The sequence below is a fragment of the Cupressus sempervirens genome, chromosome 5 (assembly GCF_028749045.1).
Source record: "Cupressus sempervirens isolate cs-2001-9-10 chromosome 5, ASM2874904v1, whole genome shotgun sequence".
Taxonomy (NCBI): Eukaryota; Viridiplantae; Streptophyta; class Pinopsida; order Cupressales; family Cupressaceae; genus Cupressus; species Cupressus sempervirens.
This window is the reverse complement of record NC_143122.1, coordinates 164227845-164244836: the sequence shown is the minus strand read 5'-3', so window position 1 is coordinate 164244836 and position 16992 is coordinate 164227845. Positions and strand designations below refer to the sequence as shown.

At 34.1% G+C, this 16992-nt stretch overlaps 1 protein-coding gene across 3 annotated transcripts in view; it reads left to right on the top strand.

Moving 5' to 3' along the window:
- The first annotated feature begins 13078 nt into the window (after positions 1-13078).
- Positions 13079-16992, top strand: part of LOC149554940 (LYR family of Fe/S cluster biogenesis protein) — a 64341-nt gene continuing 60427 nt past the window's right edge. The window contains exon 1 of one of the 3 annotated variants that reach the window (XM_089828954.1): positions 13079-13186. The gene's annotated coding sequence lies outside the window, so the exon portion shown is untranslated. Of the gene's footprint in view, positions 13209-16992 lie in introns of all 3 variants that reach the window. The other 2 variants (XM_089828955.1, XM_089828953.1) reach the window with 2 other exon arrangements.

The following is a 16992-nucleotide window of genomic DNA, read 5'->3' as shown; positions in this document are numbered from 1 at the left end:
AACTTTTGGTCAAACTTGATTTTTTGCGACTTCGCAATCATTCCAAATCAACCCAATCTTTAGATTGTTCTAATCCCTTCTAGATTCTGCTGACATGATATACTGCTTCAAATCATATTTCTGGTGTGTCATCTTTCGATTTTGCTCCCGAGGGGGCAGGATGATTACATCATTAAATACTTATTGCTCGGGGCATCTAGTTCCCATCTTATGTCCTAGTCACTTGGGGCATCTCATCACTTGGGGCTTTTTGTTCCCTTCTATCTGACATCTCTGCCATCTATCTTATCTTTTCATCAATTGATCAACCTTATAACAACTCTTCTCAGAGTTCGATGGACAGGTATTGGGACAGTCTAAACCCCGACTCCTGAGGATCAAACCTCGTTCTGGGGATGATTCTATGACTCATGATGGGACCTTGTTATCTTTTATCAATCTCAGGTATCTAGGTGTTCTATCTGGATCCTTGAAGGTTAAGTTCCGTTCTGGAGGTAACCTTCTAAATGCTTATCAATATTAGGTATCTAGGTGTTCTATTTGGATCCTTGAAGATTAAACTTTGTTCTGGAGATAATCTTCTAAATACTATCATTCTCAGGTATCTAGGTGTTCTATCTGGATCCTTGAAGGTTAAGCTCCGTTCTGGAGATAATCTTCTAAATGCTTATCAATATTAGGTATCTAGGTGTTCTATCTGGATCCTTGAAGATTAAACTCTGTTCTAGAGATAATCTTCTAAATGCTATCATTCTCAGGTATCTAGGTGTTCTATCTGGATCCTTGAAGGTTAATCTCCGTTCTGGAGATAATCTTCTAAATGCTTATCAATATTAGGTATCTAGGTGTTCTATCTGAATCCTTGAAGATTAAACTCTGTTCTGGAGATAATCTTCTAAATACTATTACTCTCAGGTATCTAGGTGTTCTATCTGGATCCTTGAAGGTTAAGCTCTATTCTAGAGATAATCTTCTAAATGTTATCAATTTCAGGTATCTAGACGTTCTGTTTGGATCCTCAAAAAAAAAATTACGTTTTGTTCTGGAAGTAGTCTTTTAAATGTTATTAGGTATCTAAGTGTTCTACTTGTATCCCTTAGGATTAAGCTCTGTTCTAGAGATGGTCCTTAAAAACTTATCAATTGGTCTCCATGTCATCAACTTCGGAACCAATCTCATCTTTGCATCATGCTTTCTGATTTTCTTTGAATTAAACATGCTGCTCGCACATTCATTCAAAGAGGGGCAAAATGTAATACCCCAAAATTGGCTCATTTCCATTATACCAATTCTGGTCTATTCCTGATAATTTCAAAGTCCTATTCTAATAGGCAATTCTCATTCTGCTATTCGCTACTTGACTTAATTGTCAGATGCAGAAAACCTAAATCTACATTCATCATGCTTATTATTTAATTCCTATAGTATTTACTCGTATTAGTCACATTAAACCTATCGATTAATATTTAATTTAATTATTAAGTATTTATACTTTAATTAAATTATAATTATATCCTAAGGCTAATGTACTATGGAATTAAATTTATTTAATTTAATAAATATGCCTATCTTAATTAATTAAATATAACTATTTAATTAAATGGGAAAGGTATTTCTAATTAATTAAAAGAAATTATTTAATTAAATGGAGTACTTACTTCTAAATAATTAAACAAAGTTATTTAATTAAATGGGAAGACATTCCTAATTAATTAAATGAAGTTATTTAATTAAACAAAAGTATCTCTAATTAATTAAAGATTATTTAATTAAATAGAAAAAGTAATTATGAGAGCATATTTCATTTTATTAAATTAAATATCTCAACAAAATCTCTCTTCAGTTCAAAAAGGGGAATTTCCAGTTCACTATTGATCAAAAATGAGTTAACTCAGTTAACTCCTTTTTCTACTCAAATTAAAATAGTTAACTCCTTATTTTACTCAAATTAAGTCTGCTAACTCCCTTTAATTTGGGAATCTCCCTTTATGACTGAAACTCATCTTCAATCTTGACCGTTGATCTGAATCGATCTCAACCGTTGATGGATTCCAGGAGACTCTATTTAAGAGACCCTCATCTCATCATTTTGGAGAGGATGAATTGATTTGCTATCGAATTGCTGTTGAAATTCATGCTCATATTTACTTACATTTCTTGCATACATTTTCATTTTAGTTTAATCATGCATATGCTTAATCTAGTTTGCTTCATTTGTTCTTAGATTACATTGCATCTTTCATTTCTTAGATTAATCTGTATAATCATTCTTAGCTTAATTTCATTGTCAAATCCTTCGTTCTTAGAGGGTCTGGTTGTCTACACCTCGATTTTGAGGATATTAACAGGCAAAATCCCTTTAGATAGAAGGCAATAGGTCGCTTTGCAGGGCAAATTTCGGATGAACAATTCAATGTTCATTCCGCGATGAATTCGCAAATAAGGACCGTGTTGAAGTGTGTGTGTTAGCATAGGTTGCATTTCCATGCATACACCAGTTGGGGGTTCATCTTTTCCTAATAGCGTTTAAGATAATTTGAGAGTCACCTTCAATGATAACTTTGGGTAAATTGAGCTTAAGGCATAACTGAATCCCTTGGTGAAGAGCCTCCAATTCTGCTATATTATTTGAGGTGGGTTGGATAGGCATAGCTTTTTTGGCTATCCAAGTTCCTACCTCATTGTTAATGATGCAACCAATCCCAGCTATACCCGAGTTACCACGCGCAGCTCCATCGAAATTCAGCTTGACCCATCCAATCGGTGGAGGCTCCCATTTGCAGATTTTCCTAGCCTCTATACTTTTCTTAATGTAGGTAAGGGCGGGGGTTAATCAACTTTGACCATCGCTTCTTCATGAGGCCGTCCCAATCTAAAAAGGAACCTTCCTCTAGTCTTGAATTACTTAAGTGGGAGTTGACCAATTCTACTATACTAGCTTCAATTTTGACAATAAGTTCTATCAGATTGAGTTCCAAGTTTTGGAAAACACGTCGATTCCTCTCCTTCCAGATTTCCCAAATAATGATGGAAGGGGAAATGTTCCAAAGCATACTATAGACTCCCTTGACCATATTCGTGGTCCAGCCAAAAAGCAAGTCAGCTAAGGAATTCGGAAGAGGTGTAGACCAGCCTAGCATCCACCTAATCCATTCCCAGCAACTTTGAGAGAAGGAACATTTAAACAAAAGATGGTCAGCATTTTCAAAATTACAATGGCAAAGGGCACACCTGAAGGGACCCTGAAATCCAAGCATGTATAGTCTATCCATAGTTAGGATCCTCTTTTGGATAGCTAGCCAAAGAAAAAATCCGACTTTAGGTAGACAAGATGGATCCCAACATAGTTGTGATGGGATGTCCACAAACTTTGGTTGTTTCGCTTTGACAATAGCCCTATAACCATTACTAACAGTGTATTGTCCATCATTGGCAGCAACCCAAATTAAGGTATCCTCTTTGTTTGTTAGTTTGATATTTCTACCTTCCAATAGCTTATCAAAGCTTTCAGAAATATCATCTTCAAAACCTAACCCTTTGATCGATTTCCAAGACCATTTTGGTGAGCCTTCTGATTCTACCAGAATTTTGTAATCTTTAACTCTATTGCCCCAGAGGGTTTTTAATTTATTCAGGAGGGTCGAGCCATTGAGTTGGATAGCGAGAGGTGGTTTACCATCCCAGGAGTCCTCCTAGAACATGGCTTCATCACCCAAACCTACATCCCATGTTAGAAATTTATGAACCAGACTACGACATCTTATCATGAAGTTCCAACATTTTGACCCTTTGGGAGGAGAGACAATTCTAAAAATTGAAAGCGGATCCTCTGGGATGAGATATTTATTATAGAGTATCTTAGCCCATTTTTTATTATATTCTTTGTAGAGACGCTAAATAAGTTTTTCTCCCAAAGCTTTATTTTGCCATTGAAGGTTTTTGACCCCTAGACCCCCAAGTTCTTTGGGTTTACAAATATGCTCCCACTTGATGAGAGCCCACTTATTGTCTCCATCCCTATCGTTCCAAAGAAATTTCCTCATCTTGGACTCAAATTTCTTAAGATTCTGCTTAGAAAGAGGGAGACAAGAAAGCGAGTAAGTAGGAATGGCTGACAGGACTGCCCTAATCTTGGTGCATTTGCCTGCCTTAGTTAGCCATTTATCTTTCCATGTATCTAGCTTGGAATCTAGTTTTACTAGGGTATCATCCCACACTTTACTCGATTTAGCACCTTTCTCTAAAGCAATACCAAGATATTTGCAAGGGAAGGTTCCTTTCTTATAACCCATGATCCGGCAAATTTGCTCCTCTACTTCTTTCTGTGTGTTTATAAAGAAAATTTCAGATTTGTGATTGTTGACTTTCTGACCCGAGGCTTCCATATACAGGTTAATAATGCTTTTGAGTGATCGAGCTTCAGCAGTCGTACTTTTCTCGGGCAATATAGTATCATCAACAAACTGTTGATGGGTTATATTAGAAAAAATTTGGAGACTGTGATACCTGAGATCTATTGTCTGTTATATGCATCCTGAACAGCTCTTCCAAAGGCTTTCGCCATAATAATAAATAGTGAGGGGGATAGGGGGTCCCCTTGTCTAATTCCTCTAGATATGTCGAAAAAACCTTCTGGAGTTCCGTTAATGAGAACTGAAATTTTACGAGTAGAAATAATTTTAAAAATTAGGTTAATCCACTGATGTGAGAACCCAAATGCCTCTAATGTTTTACATAAGAAACTCTAGTCCACCATATCATATGCTTTTTGGATATCTAGTTTCATAAGCATATAGGCTTCTTTGTTTATTCGTGCAAAGTGAATCATTTCTTGACTGGTGATGATGCCATCTAGAATGGATCTACCCGGCATAAAACCAGTTTGTTCCTCCAAGATAATCTTAGGGAGGATCTTTTTGAGTCTGTTTGCTATAATCTTGAAAAAGATTTTATAGACAGTATTGCATAAAGCTATTGGTCTATAATCTCCTGGGGAATCCGGATCAGACTTCTTAGGGATCAATGCAATGAAGGAGTAGTTAATTTCAGTCAGGAGAGAGCCTCCATTTTTGGAAGCTTCGATTGCTTTCCAAAGGTCAACACCTATGATATCCCAACATTTTTGGAAAAAGAAAGCCTGGAATCCATCAGGACCTGGAGATTTATCCAGATTCATGTTAAAAACCACATTCTTAACTTCTTCTAAGGTGATAGCTTTGTTCAGATCAATGTTATCCTGCTGATCAACAACTTTAGGGATGACTTTCAGAAGGCTAGTTTGCGCTCTATAGTTTGAGCCATTCTGGTTATTTAGTAAGTTTTTGAAGTGATTAACTAAGATGTTCGCAATTTCTCCTGGCTTTTCAGTTGAAATTCCTTGCTTATTTTTGACACTCGTGATTCTGTTCTTTGCTCTGTTGTAAATGGTTGAGTTATGAAAGAATTTAGTATTGCGGTCACCTTCTGCCAGCCATCTTTCTCTCAATTTTTGTCTCCAAAATATCTCTTCTTTGGTTAGAATATTTTCTTGTTTGGCTAACAAATCTTTTTCCAGGAGAAAACTCTTATTATCCATACCTTTTCTAATCACTTCCGAGTTAAGTTCTTTAAGTTGGTTTTCTATATCCAATTTTACTTTGAAAATGTTGTTAAACTGTTCTTTATTCCATCTTAGGATATGTTCCTTAAGCATTTTTAATTTGTTACCGAAGATGAACATTTTAGACCCTGTGAAGCTCTCTTGGTCCCACCAAGATTTTATGTTATCGAGAAAATTAGGATCTAGGAACCACATCTTCTCACATTTGAATGGGTTTCTGACCGGTTTAAGGGGCTCTATGAATTCAAATCTAACTGGAAAATGATCTGATCCTGCAGTAGGTAGAATAGAAGAATGAAAATTAAGGTTGTAGGAATCAAGATCCCCTTTAAGCAAAAATCTATCAAGTTTCTCTGCTATGTAAGCAAAGTCTTTTCTTCTATTGTTCCATGTATATATGCCATTATTGGTAGGAGTGCCAAATAGGTTATGATCGATACACCATTCTTTAAATGTTTTAGAAGCTTGCGATAGCATCTAAATACCACCTACCTTTTCATTGAGGTTAAGGATGGTATTAAAGTCTCCTCCTAATAAAAACAATTCGTTATTATGACTATGCAAGAGTTGACCAATTTCTTCCCATACTAGTTTTTTATCAATATTACTAACCGAACCATACACATTAATGATAATGAAATTAAGTTTTGATTTTAAGCTTTGTACTTTACCGCTGATCCAATTATTGGAACTATTAAGGATGCCAAAACTAACCTTCCTGGGGTCCCAGAGGATTCCCAGTCCCCCTGATGCCCCTGAAGATTCCTGAAACATAGACCGCCAGACTCCAAGCATCCTGCTAAACTTATCTATTTCTACAGACTTTAATTTAGATTCTTGAATAAGAACAATATCCGAGTTAAAACTTTTTAGGTTATGTTTTAATAACCTTTTTTTGCTAGGGGCGTTGAGACCCCTAGCATTCCAAGTAGTGATCTTCATACCTGACCAGGAAGGTGCTTCCCCTTCCCATTGTGGAAAATCTGATCAATCTTCTGCTGTTCTTTGCTCAGGCCTTCTGCTTCTCGAAGTAATTTTAGAGATTTTCTGCCTCTTTTACCCTTTATTCTGCCACAATTTGGTGATTTAGGTCCTTCTTGGAACATGTAGATACCTAGCTGATCCAGGTTTACTTCCGCGATCTGTGTTGTATCCTTTTTTCCTATTATGGACTGATCCTGCTCTTTTGGTTCGACTTCTGTTAGAATCTGTTTAGCTAGACTCTTGTGACTGACGAATTCTGTTGCCAAGTCTTCCATTTGAATATCTATTATATCTCTTCTGAGATCTGCATAAGTGTAATCCTCACCCCCTAACTGTAAAATTCGCTGAATAAGCTCTTGCTTCTGCTCTGCTATAGTATTGTCATAATCTTCAGGGCTAAAAGCTAGGACTAATTCATCAGTGAGTTGATTAATCTTCTCCCCTTCTTCCTCTGACACATCTAGTGTGATGTTATATGTATCTGAGAAATTTTCCTTGTTCAAGAATTCCTAAAATTCTTTGATTGTTAACCTAGCTTCTTTGTCACTGTCTTTATCTTGATCCTGAAGTCTATTGTTAGGAGTGAATGGAGAGCTGTAGGTAGTTGCTGGAGTTTGCCAAAACTTATTTTTTTCTTTGGGCTTCTCTGGCATGTTATCCTCAATCCTTGGCTGATTAGGTTTTGGTGAACTTACATCCTTTTGAGGTTCTTGAATACTGATATCCCTGCACGAAGTGAATAGTATGCAGTTTTCTATCTCTTCTACTTGATCTTCTTGGAAATCTTCTGGATCATCTATTTGTTGAGGATCATGGATCTTTCCCTGTTGACAATCTTTGCTTTCTGTGGCTATAGTTCTCTTATAATCCTTGTGTTGTTTACCAGTTGGCTCTTCCATTTCTTTGTTACAATTCCTTCTGACGCTTGAAAACTGTTTCTTTAAACCATCATATCCACTTTTATTAGTCTTGTATTTCTTTCTTCGAGTTCCCGTTTCCTTAAATTTCTTGTTGTTTTTGGGGAAACACCCTTCTTCACTACCCTTATATCCTTTGTTGAATCCTCTTTTGAGGCTATTGATGAGCTTACTATCTTATTTGAAATTATACTTTTCAATGAATTCCTCTGCCCTATCTGAGGAGCTTGAACGATCTGTAGATCTGGATGTTTGATTTGTTTTTCTTGATTTTTGTTTCTACTGACAATCTTAGAACTTAGCTTTGGAAAATTGTTCTTGAAGTTTGTGTTGAGGGGAAGGACCTCAACGTTGTTACTATGCTTACTATTAGATTTCAAAATATCAATGATTTTCCCTTTATAAGCTTGAAAGCTTATAACATAGGAGGCTTTCTTGGTAATAATTTTCTTTTGAAACTCTGAAGGGTGATTGATATATAGATTAATGAGAATTTTTACACTGTTGCAACTAAAAAAGGAAGCGTCAATAGCAATAACTTTACCTATTGCAGAGCCTATCTCAATAATAATGTCAACATCACATAGCTCTGGAGGGAGAGATACCATGGAGAACCATAACGGAATCATACAATCCACCCTATCTATATGGAAATTTGGAAGCCATTCTACAAATTTTACACATAAACCTTTAAAGAAATATTTAGAGACAACAATAAATTCATTTTTAATCGATTCTTCTTCACATTTTAAAAACAAAGTGTTTTCATCGTGGTGGAAAATACTTACCTGTTCCTGGCAGTTACCTGAAAGCCAATCCATTAGGGGATGGATATCTTTGGGAGGACTAGTCCAAATTGCAAAGATCCCTTTTGATTGACATTCAAACCAAGAATTATCAATATCTTCGATGGTGATGTGAATAGGTTTATCGAGGGGGGTTTGACCGCAGCATTTCGGGAGAATACTTGCGGATGGATGATTGGGGATTCTGGGTATGCCGTTTGTGAGGAGGTATATAAGATGAAGGGGAAGCTGGTTTCATATCAAATTCAGCAAATGAAAGGTCAAGATAAGATATGGCATTCCTTTGTACAATTTCGGATATGAATGGGTTTGGATAAAAATACTTCGTCATATTAAAAACTTTGATCTGTTTATCAAGTTTATCTACCATAAAAATAGGCAATTGTGGGTGACTTCCATGTTGATCTTTGCAATCAGAGGGGGCTTCCATATTGGTTTTGGCTACTGGAAGCCCTTCTTCCTGACTCAAGTTAATTGTTGCCACTGTTGATTTATCCAGTGCCCTAAATCTGTTGGCCGTAGGGACCTCGAACCTTGTATCTATAGTTCCAAATTTTTTGTAATGAGTCTTGCTTTGGTTCGCTGGAGAGCATCCTTGCCTGGTTATTTCAATCACGTGAGAGTTCCTAGGGTGTCTCCTTCTGTCCCTCTATCCTCGATTCGGGCCTGAATGAAGGATTGGAATTTTCGCTATTGGCATATTCGCAGAGCTTTTTTTATCAATAAAAACTTTTAATGACATGCAAATGGAGATGCGAGGTATCGAACCCCGTACCTCTCGATTGTGATGGGTTATCCTTTAAATTATCAATATTAATAATTATTTACTTAATAATAAAATAATATATATGATATATATTATTTATTAATAATAATAATAAAAATAAAAAACAAAATAACATTAATATAATAATATTAGCAATAATCTTATTAATATTAATAATATTAATAACTTTGAGTATTAAATAGTTAATAACATTTAGTATATTTAAATAACATAAATTTTAATCAACATAATTTAAAATTTATTAATTAAATTTAATATAAAAATTTAATAAAAAAATTTAAAATTTTGAAAAAGCGATTAGAATTTGCTAACCCCAAACATCTGGGGAGACCTTTTAAAGGCCGACTGCTTTGGCAGCCCATTGTCTCAGCAGTGCTTGTTGCCTTGGCAACCCGCTATCTCGGTAGCGGCAACTACTTTGGCAGCGTTGTGTCATCACAGAGCCGAGGGGGGGAGTTCACAGCCCCTCCTCTCTTTGATATTTTATTATATATATATTTTTAAAAATATTTTCAAAACAACAAAAAAACATAAATCGTTGTCCCCTCCAAAAGCAATTTCACAATTTCTTTTTAATATGAAATATGTGATAAAAATTATCACAGTAAATATTTTATTGTGGTAATTTTTATTAACATATATATATTTTTGAATAAATTTCTAATACAGATCCACTAGGAAAAATATAGCTATCAATCAATGTTTTCAATTCAAATCTTCATATCTTTTCCAAACCCTTCTTGATTAGATTATAACTCTAAAAAAAATGATGGTTTCTAAATCTCAGTTCTCATATACAAATAATCTCAGAACGAAGAACATTTAAAATATATGACAAGGGTTTTAATTTAATTAATGCGTTCACAGACAAAATCAAGAACAAAAAAACAATAAATTTCAACACAAGGGTTTCAACCAAATCTAAAATTCTGAAAACATATTTATCTAAACATAAAGAAGACAAGAATTTGAAGAATGAAAAATAATTGGGCGAATAATCCACAAGATTCTCTTGAATCTGATGCCAATACAACAGATGCATAGAGCACACAAGTAATCCCCTTTCTTTTGAACCCTTCTTCTCAAAAAATTGCTCCTCCAAAACCTAGTTCTTGATAAATGAACTCTAAATTGCTAATAAAGAGTTTTTCCCCAAATTTAAAGCTTTGATTGTGCAATCACATGAAAAGCCCTTTCTTCTATTATTTAGTTATATCTTAGTTTTCATGCACAATCTTTTTGCCATTTAATTAAAATATCTTTATTAAATAATTTTCTTTCTCTCTTTAATTAATTCTCAAGACATTTTTGATAAAAATATTTATTAACTTAAGCAATAATAATATTTAACATTTATTTAAAAATGAAATCCTAAATATATTATTATTAAATTAAATAAATATTATTACACCCAAAAACAACTTTTAACTAAATCTTTAAATTTAATTCTTTATTTAATTAATTTCTCAATTAATTAAATATAATTAAATATAATTAAATATCAAGTTTTTCTTATAAAAATTCTATTAAATTAAATCATTAATTATTCTTTTAAATTGATTTAATTATAACAAAAAATCATCTCAAGGGTTAAAATCATGAAGTTATGTCACTTGACAAATTCGAAAGGGTAGACAATGCAGATAACTTGTCCTACTTTCTAAGACAATTGGCTCAAGTTTAGGATTTGGACTCAAGAATTATCTCCCCTTTTTTACCATTGAGATACTACGGTAGAGTACGCTCATCCTGGCAATTCAAGGAAGTCGATACCCCGTACCTACAATCTACATAAAATCCACACATGTACATACACATATTTTCTAAACTAATCAGGCAATGGCGAGAAGTGGTGCATCGTGTATGTCCCGACTAGCAGGTGACTACGACTCACTCCCTCAACCATATCAAAAACATCATACATAAAATAAAACATACATGTACAACATACACATGCAAATATGGGGCAAATATCCATAGAAAACACATATAAATAATCCATCTACCTATCATTATGAAATAATTGGAATCATTGTATACTATCATCATCATCGAAGAACAATCATGCATACGTGAAATAACTAGTACCAAAATAACTCATCATATAATCAACTAAGTATGAAATAATATCTAACAATCTAGATAATAAATGTCACTGATCATCAAACATAAACATAAAGTTGGCCTAACAGAGTTTGACAATAATACGAAAAGTCAACTAGGGGTAGGCACTACAATTCTAGTCCTCAAAACCCCTCTGGCACACCTTCCTGAGGGGGAAAACTGAGGACAAAAGGACCTAAGTGTAGTTATTGTAAAAAGCCAATCATAACGAGTGTTATTGTTGTGAGAAAAGATATATGGATATGCAAAATAAATTTTAGGTTTGTTCTCTTCGTATGAAGAGAAAAATTGACATTCCTTCTTCTTCTACTTCTCACAAGTCTTCTTGATCATCACCATTACGTATAAATAGGAAGGATAAAGGAAAGGGTCATGCATTATGTGCAATAGTTAGTCCATACTATTCTAGATGACTATTGGTTTCAAGTGCTTTACACCACATGGCATTCTCTTTGGATTTGTTCTCTTCTTACGAGGCTTTTCTTACCCCACACATTTTGATGGAGTCCAATACTAATACAACTATATGTGGAAAAGGTTTTATTGACATTGATGACAATTCTTTCAATGATGTACTATTTGTTCCATCTTTATTCTCTAATATTCTCTCTACCTATACAATTACTCACATCAAAGACAGTGAGAAAAGCAATATTATTGAAATAGGGATAATGGATAAATCTTCTCATCTCTACTCTTTCTCTCATTTTGGTCCACCATTTCCACTATTGAAGAATCACTATTTTTTCACAAAAGCTTGTTGAAGTGAAGTGAAGTCACTTGAACTTATGTCATTCTAACTCTATGCATCGAGCCACCTAGTGTAGTTGTTGAGGAAATATTAGAGGGCATTCATATCATCTCAAATAATATATTCAACACATTTGTTATCCCACATTCATTGGAGATTCCTTTACAATATTCTCATGCATTGTCTTTTGAGTATCATCCAGACCTTCTAGTCTCACCTCAAATTCAACAATTCCCTATTCTTTGTTTGTTTCCTTCATTTCTTCCACATTGGAGCCACATTGGTTTGACCATCAATGTAGGGGTTCTATCATTCTTATGACAATTTAGAGTCACAATCCTCTCTCACAGGGGGCTTGGTTGTACTTATAGTTTTGTGAGAGTCCCTCCAGACATTGCATTTGTACTTTTTTTCCATCTCTTTTTTGAAAGGAGTTTTTCCCTAGAGAGTTTTCTCCTTTTTTCCACTTTAAAGAGATTTGGTTCTGATTGGTACCTCATCAGACCTAGTTTATCTTAAGGGGGCTATTAATAGTTGAAAAAGATTTAAATTAATTAAATTAATCACATTGATTAATTAATTAAGTCACCTTTTTTCTTAATTCTTTTATTCCTTATTGAGATTGAGTAGATTTTCTATTTTTATCCTCGTTGCTTTCTACAAAAGCAACAAAATCTTTTGTAATTATAACATCATTGCAATATACAAATTTTTCCTTCATGCTTGCAAAACACTTTCTTGTTTGAGTATTTTCCCTTATAAGTGACATGTGAATTGTATACATATGATTATTAGACTTGTGAGAATAGAAAAAGTTAGTTAAAAGAACTACTAATTCCCCTCCAAAAAGTATTTTCCTAAAACAAAATTCAAACAAATAACTTATAATCTAACACGTATGAACTCACATATTATTATACATTAATAAAACTTAAATAATTACTAACTCATAAATTATATTTATATATAAAAATTCCTTTACAATTTATACAATTTTAATGTTGGGGCTAGGTTGGGAGAGTACCTCCTAATATAAGAAAAAGAAAAACACTTTAAATATCCAAAAACATTTAATTATTACACAAAAATAATTTTAATTGAAATAAAGGATATAAATATGTCATATATGAAGGTAATTTCTATTTTGCATCCAGAGCCACAGGAGCGCTGCGCAGATCGGATATTGAATAAAGTTAGAACCAGCGAATCAGCTACTAGGTTCGATTTTATTTTGGCTTGTGTATGTGACTCAAAATTTGGAGTAATAGAAATCTCTAATTATTGCTGTGTCGCTGTTGTTTCTTGTACAGTTTTAAAACAAGATCTTTCGTTATTTGGTTAATCCAATTTACACGCTCTATACCCGCAAACCATAGATACTCAACGATATATGTAAGAATCGGCTACTGAAGAGCTTATTGTGCGATTAGTTGAAGGATTTAAACCATCGGGCTTAGGGTTTTTAAGTTTCAGTTGAAGTTCTTTTTTCTTTCCTTTTTTTCTGAAATTAAAGATTTTACTACAACATTTTTCTCTTGCAATGAAATTCTGGCAAATGTTTGGGTTGTACGCTGTGGATTGTTAATCGGTGATTTTTTTTGGAGAATGGTTGCTGGTCCAATCAGATAACCATAAAAGACCATCATGGAACCATAAAAGAAACATCACTAAGTCAGCTAGTATTTGCACCAAGATGTGTAAAATTTCCTGAAGTTCGGCAGTAAATGTAAACTCAACTTGTTTGTTTACTGTGAATAATCACTCCAATTCTGTAACTAGGAATACCACTCGAATGCAATGAGTTGTAAGCTATACGCAGTCCCGCAAACCGTCCATCTCCATGCATCAAATATCGAGTTTCTTTTGTTTTTACAATAGTAGCAGAATGGACTGCATTGGGCTTCCAAATGATCTGGCTTTGCAACAAGAGAAAAATCGCAGTGTATTTCCTTGTCAAGTAATTTTCAAATCGTATGCTCCCTTGCAGCCCATCAATTATACCATGCTTACATTCCGGGGCATGCTTGCTGGGAAGTTTCTCAGTCTTTTGCTTCGACCGATATTAGTTATCAGTCATAACCAACTGCCCAATAGAATTTATTTTTTCATTCCATTGAAAGTGGGTCTTGATATTTCTTTTCGTTTTTTCCCAAAAGCAATATGACTTTTGTACGCATACAACTTAAACATAGTAAATTTTGGCTCAGGCTGCGGAGAATGGATCTGAAGGATTTTTTCACGAATGTTTTTCTTCTGGAGAACATGATATGATCTTCACACACAGCTGCAACATGGTAAATAAATATTTAGGGGTTCTATCCTGATCTGTAAACTTGGATTATATTCCACACATTATTTCACAAGCAACGGCCCATGGGTGCTCCTTTAGAAACCCCCCTGAAAACAATCTTCAAACAATTATTATTCCCCCAACTATGGCAATATTGTGTAGTTCATTCTGTTGAGAAAATAGCTTCAGTCGGATTGAAGCTCATAATATATTATAATTGAATTAACATATATTTATATATATGTACACAAGTATCTCTCTCTCTCTCTCTCTCTCTCTCTATATATATATATATATATATATATATATATATATATATATATATATATATATATATATATATATATATATATATATATATATATATATCAAATGATTCAATTATAAGCGAATATATTAAATTCCACATAAAGCAGATTGATGTATTTACTTACCCAATGATCTGGTTAGTAAATTATGTAAACGCTCATGTTATTTGGATCTGGCCAATAACATATTGGTTGCTGTTATCAATGAATGAAATTTATGTATTATCAATGGCAAGTCAATATCATTGTTGAATGCTGTATCGAATATGATAATTGATATCATTTCATTGTATATAACAGTGGTCACCTTTGAATGGTTGCAGGCTATGTGATTATCGAGTGGTATTATAATTAGTTTGTATAACCACGTAGGGTCATGACCCTACATGGGGTCATGTCCCTACGTGAGCTTGACTCCCCACTCTTATATATATTTACTACTGTTGCTGGAGTGAACATATCAATCACAAAGTAATACAAGTACCCACAGCAGCAGTAAATACAAAAAGCTATACAAGCACAGTACATTGCATATATCAATCACAAGAAATCAATCCACAAAACTCAACATGGTATCAGAGCCAGGTTGCCAATGTAAAAGAAAAGCAAAAGAGGAACCGGTGAAGATAGAGATAGAGATTGGAGTTGGAGAGTGGGATAATTTCAAGGCAGACAGATCGTTGCTAGTTATGGAAGCCATGTTGGATAGGCAACACCACAAGAGGAAGACAATCTTGCAACGTAGAGGGAATAAGGATCCTCCAAGACAAAATTATATCATGGACGACTCTTATACCAGTGCCCTCAATGGAGCATCATTTGACTTTACAAACTGAGTGTTGGAAAAGGGGATAAACGAATTGACATAGATGTTATTGGTGACTCAGCAAAAAATAGACTCCATTTGCACATTCATAGCCAGCAAAATGTACATATGGACTAGACATCTGAGTAATGATGATTGGTAATACAGATAAGTGTTAGTCAATGCTAAAGTCGACAAATTACATTGAGTAGTAGGGAATAACTTAGACATTTGGAGGTTGACCCATATGCTTCAATCAGAACAGAGTTGCAACATTTTTTTTCCAAAACAACAACATGCCGACTATCAAAATGTTATTTCATACGATGCAACAAGGTTGAAGGCGGACAAATTCTTGTATATGCCAAACATCTCAAATTCTCAATGTTATGTAATAAATATTGCAGAGTAATTGACAAGGCGATGTTAGTGGAAATGGAGAACTAGAGATGGAGCATCAGGTATTATGAATAAATCAACAAAGATTGACTAGTGCAAATTATGGAGGCAACATCACAACAAATATAGATTTCCTGATTGGGGAAATATCCCAAAGTGGACAATATACATATTATTCAATGGTGTCAACATTGTAGAAATTGACACAAGCATCGTAGTGGAGTGACATTGTAATCAATCATTGTTAATGATTTGGAGCTATGGAGATCACATCGGATTAGTCAAATCCTCAATAATATTAATTAAGCAATGTAGAAGGATATTTGTATGAAGATATAATGAGCATTTACAAATTTGTGAACCAAACAACACAAGTTCTTGTCTCCTAAAAGGAAAATGTTTTGACTGGTCATTGAACTATTTGTCCACGCTACTCACTTTGAAGTGGTGTTGTGCAAGTTAGATGATTTAGGAAATATTGGAGTTACAAATTGAAGGCATATGGCAATCTATTGACAAAGAGAATACGTTGTCGTATTCAGAAAGTACTTTATAATGAAACATTAGAAGTTGAGGACATTATTAATTGCTTGTCAAGAGATGGGAATAATATTTTTGAAAGGCATTATACTTATGTTGATGATTGGCCATGATTTTTTCTTAACATTAGAAGGAATCTATATTGGAATTTCTATATTAGCTTGAAGCCTGGGAGCCTTATTGGAAATGGTGAAGTCAAGATGGGGACTTAAATTCATAATTAACAATAATTTTGAAGGAACGTGTGTTCTTATTATTCAAAAGTTAAGTATTTGTTGAACGAGCAATATTTTTTAAAGAAGTGAATCAATTCGGTGTTCAGAGATGGTCTGTGAAGCATGAGAAGTGAGTTTTTCCGGACCTTGAAAAGTAATCATCGCAACATCCAATTAACACATCATGAATGAATTTGTAGTAAGATTAGCTCATAGGAAAGTAACCACACAAAACTAGTGTAAGTCAACGTTGAAGTTTATGGAATTGATGAGTCTTGATCAAGCTAAGAGTTGGAGTTGGTGTTGTGGGCAACTAAAAAGAAGCAAATAAAGATTTTTGAGTTGCATATAATGACAAGTTTAGAGTTAATAATCGCAACTGCACTAATTTCGTATGAAAGTGGTGACACCAGTATTGTACTCCGTGTTGAAAATTTGAAAGACACCTACTCACACTTTGTCTACAG